Source organism: Fukomys damarensis, unplaced genomic scaffold (assembly GCF_012274545.1).
Source record: "Fukomys damarensis isolate Sample0158 unplaced genomic scaffold, DMR_v1.0_HiC HiC_scaffold_35, whole genome shotgun sequence".
Classification (NCBI taxonomy): domain Eukaryota; kingdom Metazoa; phylum Chordata; class Mammalia; order Rodentia; family Bathyergidae; genus Fukomys; species Fukomys damarensis.
Window position 1 is genome coordinate 21563207 of NW_022900947.1, and position 6000 is coordinate 21569206.

The 6000-nt window shown below is 33.6% G+C and overlaps 1 long non-coding RNA gene across 1 annotated transcript in view; it reads left to right on the top strand.

The window, feature by feature from the left end:
* The window catches only part of LOC104851296, a 47022-nt gene that overhangs the window by 30190 nt on the left and 10832 nt on the right, over nucleotides 1-6000 (top strand). The window lies entirely within an intron of this gene.

Consider the following 6000-nt stretch of genomic DNA (forward strand, 5'->3'; position numbering starts at 1 on the left):
ATCTCTCAAATTACCAGTGATGTTGAAAATTTTTTCATATGTTTATTTTCTGCTTTTACTTCTTTTTATGAAAAGTATCTGTTCATTTCGAATACCCATTTTTAAATTGGTTCTTTATATTTGGGTGGTCTGATTTCTTTTGAGTTCTTTATGTATTCTAGATAGTAGACCTTTGTCTGAAGAACAGCTGGTGAAAATTTTTTCCCACATTATGGGTTGTCTCTTAGCTCTGCTTGTGATTTCTCTGGCAGTGCAGAAGCTTTTTAATAAGATGAGATCCCAGGTGTCGATTCTTTGTTACTGTGTTACTGGGGATTTCTTCATAAAGTCTTCCTATGCCAATATCTTTAAAAGTTCTACCTACTTTATATTCCCAGCAAGTTTAGTGTTTCTGTTTTGTTTTGTTTTGTTTTTTTTGATACAGGTTCTCACTATGTAGTTGAGAATGACCCGGAACTCACTATGTAGCTCAGGCTGGTCTCGAACTCACAGCGATACTCCTGCCTTAGCCTCCCCAGTGCTGGGATTACAGGCATGCGCTACCACTCCCAGCCATCTGTTTTAATATTTATGTCTTTAATCTACTTGGATTATAGTTTAGTGCATGGTGAAAGGTACAGGTCTACTTTTAATCTTTGACAAGTCAAATTCCAGTTTTTCCAACACCATGTATTAAAGAGGCTACCTTTTCTCCAGTGAGGATGGTTGGCTCCTTTGTCAACGATTAGGTACTGTGTTTGTCAGGAGTTGTTTCTGTATCTTCTAATGTGTTCCACTGATTCTTGGGTGTGTTTCTTTGCCAGTATCATGCAGTTTTATCACAGAGGCTTTGTAGTCTATTTTCAAGTTGGGGACTGTGATATCCGCTGCCATGTGTCTGTTGCCTAGGATGGCTTTTACTATTGTAGGTCTCTTCTGATTCCAAATAAATTTTTGTATTCTTTTTTCTAGATCTGTGAAATATACTTTTGGGATTTCAATAGGGATTGTGTTAAATCTGCATAACAGTTTTGGAAGAATGGCCATTTTCACTATATTGATTCTTCCAACCCAGGAACAAGGCATATCTTTCCATTTTCTTATGTCCTCTTCAATCTCTTTTTTCAGAGTTTTGTAGTTCTTGAAGTAGAAGTCTTTTGTTTCCTTTGTTAGATTGATTCCTACCTATTTCATTTTTTTGGATGCTATTGTGAAAGGAATTGTTTCCCTAATCTCTCTCTCAATGAGTCTGTTATTCATTACAAGAAGGCTATTGATTTTTGAGTATTTACCTTGCATCCAGCCACTTTACTGAACCTGTCAATTAAGTCATTTGGCAGAGTGTTTTGGGTCTTTTAAGTAGAGTGTCACATCATGAGCAAATAATGACAATTTAACTTCTTCCTTTCCTATCTTTGTTGCTTTTATTTCTTCTCTCTTGTCTAGAGGTGGTGGCTAATGTTTCCAAACTATACTGAACAAGAGTGGTGATAGTGGACATCCTTGTCTTGTTCCTAGTTTGTGTGAAGGTTTACTGTTTAGTATGATGTTGGCTGTTGGTGTTTCATAGATAGCCTTTATCAAGTTAAGATAAAGACCATCTATTCCAATTTTCTGCAGTGTTTTCATCATGAATGGGTGTTGAATTTTGTCAAATGATTTTTCTGCATCTATAGAGGAGATTATATATTTTTTGTCCTTGACTCTGTTAATACAGTGTATGACATTCATTGATTTTACCATGTTGAACCATCTTTGCATCCCTGCGATAAATCCAACTTGATCAGGGTGTATGGTCTTCTTGATGACCCTCTCAAAATTTACAAAAGAAAAAAATAGAAAAGAATGATTCTACTTTTCATAAGTATTTTCAAGACAAAATACCATAACCCCAGTGATTTAATAGAATAGTTATTTCACCATTCTTAAGATTAGAAGTACACAATGATTGGCAGTCACTTAGCTGAAATCAAGGCATTCAGTATCTCATTCCTGTTAAGCAGCTCTGGTGAAAAACAGTCCCTTTTTGTCCAGCTTGTATGGGCAGACTGCATCCAATTGCTCTGAGCCTCTTTCTGTCCTCAAAGTCAGCAATGGGCAAATGAGTGTTTGCATTCAACCCCAGTGATGGCTTCAGTACTCTCCTTATCCACATTTAAGCACCTCTGTTACTGCCCACAGTCCATGGAATAATCAAGTTGAATCTATTCTACAAGGGCTGTTTCTTAGCACCCTTAGTTGTATCTTTAAGGTTGATTATACTTTGTTGTGTTATATATTTACAGGTTCTAGGAATTCAGGTGGGCACATTTTTAGGGGCCATTGTCTTCCTGATGTAATCACATGCTATGTACTTTATGCAGGACAAAGTTTTCTATAAAGTGGAAAGAGGTTAGAGTGAGTTCGAAATAGAGGTACATGTACATCAAAATGTATTCATGTAAAATGTATTAACAAAGTTATTTAATACTAAAATAGGTGCCAAAACTGATAATAACTCACATTAGTTCAGGGTAGCCTGGAGGGAAAAGCTGCTTTTGTCTCATTTCTTTATAGAATTGTGGAGAATAAGGTCTCTGATCAGTGAATATGGCACATGTTAACTTCAGGTCTATATCAATATAACTCTCATCGAGAATGATGTATGGTTAATTCTACTAATAGTACAGAAAATCATTTTGACCTAGAAATTATCCTCAAAATTATTCCCAATGCCTTGACAACTCTTCTTAAGATTTATGGTTACATAGGACAATTTTGTTTCTCATGGTATGGATTAGCCTATGTCCTTGGGGAAAATAGCCAAGTATGTTTACCATAATTGTTGCATACTAATTACCGGATAGGCAAAGAAAAAACATAGCCAGGCTTTATTTATGAAATGCACTGTCATGCTGGATGCACACTCTGAGGAAAGAAACTTTAGGCAGCTTCGGAGTCACACGTTACATAGAAGGTGATATTTAGTCTGATCTGTAGTAAAAGAGTACAATGTTTCTGATGATGACAATGTAGGCTCCAAGAGCAGATTGAGGGAATTTGGGCCAAAAAATAGACTCCAGAAAAAAAATCACAAAATTTAAAAAAACATCCGAAGCTCTGGACCTATTTTTTGACATCTGAAATTTCACTGGGCTTAGCTATAAATGCAATGAAATAAAGAATATAAAACATAGACAAATAACTGATTTTTAAACAAAATTGACTGGGGAGTTAAAATATTTGAAGCAATTACACAATTTGTCCCTAAATAGTCACACACACAGGCACACATACACAAATGCACAGTTCCTTTCAACAGATAAATAAGTCCTAAATTAATTTTCAGACACTAGTTACATCAAGTGGAAGTGGAATGAGACAGTATGGTATTAAACTGGAAAAAATCTCTGCCCTACTCTAATATGATATGATAACACCAAGAAATGCATTTATCATAAAATAGAAATATTAATACATATAGAGTAAACATGTATTTTGTTTTCAGATTAGGTCAGTTTATGAGTGAATATTTCTACAGTGTGATATTCAATGATTGAATTATTATTTTATTAGTCATCAGTAGCCATTCAAAACTTATTTTTATAAATTACTATTGATAACACAATATACATATGTTAATTACATATGCATTTCAGCAAAATATGTCCATTAAAGTAAAAAATGTCTTTTATATTAAAGAATGAAATAAGCAGAGTATTTATTTGTTGATACATATTAATGTCCTTTAGTTCCTTAGCTGAATTTATCTCTTATAGCTATTGAAAGATATTTTTAGGCAAAACATTTAAAAAAATTATGATGATATACTCCTAAGTGAAATAAATGTCATACATGTGTAAATACCGAATAGTTTCTCTGGTGTGAAAAACTATAATAGAACATAAGATCCTAATGGGATAATTGACAATGTGAAATAGAAAGAAAAGGGCTAAAGGTGTAGGGAAAGTGGGAAGGGTAGGGGAAAGGGAATAAGGGAAAAGAAAAAAATGTGAGAAAATGAAAAATGGAAATAAAGTATTCGTAAATGGGGAGGTGAGGAGGGGATGAAGGGAGGGCAGGGACAAGGGGAAAAACTGCGAGTCAAGACCTGTCATGCAAAGGTACAGGATCCCAATAATGAATTTAATTGTACTGTATACCTAAAATGTACTAATAAACTCAATAAAAATTGTGATGATAATGTACCAAGTAGTAAAAGCAATATTTATGAATCTGTATTGATGTGAATAACTGATTAAATAAGTAAATGATAAAAGGAGGGATTTTTTCTCATAGAAATATTCCACATAGCAAACCCAAAAGGAATGAGGACAACAACACAAAGTTTTAAGGGTAAAGTGTACATTTGTGAAATTTCCCCCAAACATGCACAAATTTCTATGATGATTTTATTATAGATCTATAAAACAGGTAATACTTTTCTTTGGATGAGTTGGCATTTCATTCTCCTCCTTGAGCATGGCCTGTGTACAACTACTTGCCTCCAATAAATAAAATATGGAGAAAGAAAATCTGTAATCTTATTATGAAGAAAACTAGTGACACATCAATTTAACCAAGAAATCCAGGTTAACATCAACTAATGATCGTACATGTTTGATATTATAGACCACCTTGTTTCATACAATGAGATTGTCACTTTATATTTCCTATCTTTCCACAACAATTCATGACTCGTGTGATCATGAGAAAATATTATACCAACCCAAACAAAAGAGCATTCTACAGGATATTTGACCAGCTTCCATCTTAAGTATAAAGTTCATGAAAAACAAGAAAATACTAAGAACTGTCCAAGATAGAGAAAGAATTAGACATAATTACTAACTATAAAAAGTTTTCTACATTGGATTTTAGTACAGTAAGAGGATATTAGTTTAAAAAGTAATAAAATCTGAGCAAAGTGTTATAAAGTTTCTTAGTTACTTTTCTTGATGCCATGATAAAATACTTGATACCCAAAGTTAAAGGTGGAAAGGATGTTTCTGGCTCACAATTTGTAGAGGTTTCGGTATATCACTGGCAGTCTCCAAGGCAGAGTGGCACAGCTGACAGATGTAGCAGAGAAAAAAATAGTTCATTGTGGACAGAAGGTAGCAAAGCAAGCAAGGATTGACTACAGATCTTTCCATCCCTTATATTTATCCAGGTTACTTAGGGCAGATAGCACTCACGCCCTTAATCCTAGTGCCCTTGAGCCTTTGGAACCATTAACAGATCCTAGTGTCACACATTTTAAATTCAGTAACCTCTGAAAAAGCCCCACCTATGATTGCATGAAGCTTTGAGGGGACATCTAGACAATAATGTAAATGTTAGTAAAATATGAGTAAATTCCAATCAGTGTTAATTTGTTAAAATATGTACTACAGATATGTAAAATGGTAACATTGGGAGATACCAGTAAAAGTTATATAATAATAGATTAAACAATCTTGACAAGTACTTTGGTAATTTTAAAACCATTTCAAAACAGTTTTTAGAAACCGATTATCTTCAGACCAATTTTAATTGTATGAATCATAAAAGTGTTGCTGCTATTTTATCTCTATTTCTAAAAATTTTTGCTTTATCTCTGGTTTTCAGTTTTCTAATTTGTAAAATACAGAATAAGATAAAGTAATTCATATCTGATGTTTTCTTCAGTACTCTGTCATTTAACTTGTCAGTTTTAAATTATGTTGTAACAAAATCATGAATCTTTGTTAGGCAGACTATTAGTCCTAGATATAGAGATTAGTACAAAAACAACCTCTTCCATTGGTGCAGGGTGACCTTCAATTCCTAGTACTCATTTAGTGTATGGGTGTTGAATGTAGGCTGTATTTAGTGACTCAATATTAAAAATTGCATATGACACAGATGATGGAGTATTTTTTTCTCAGATTTATTTATTAAATACAGCAATTTTAATCTCAGTCTGTCTTTCCATGTTCTACTCCCTGATTACCATGTCTGAACAATACAATATGCCAGTATTTTTTTTTTTTTTGGTGGTAGTCCTTTGTCATTTTGCAA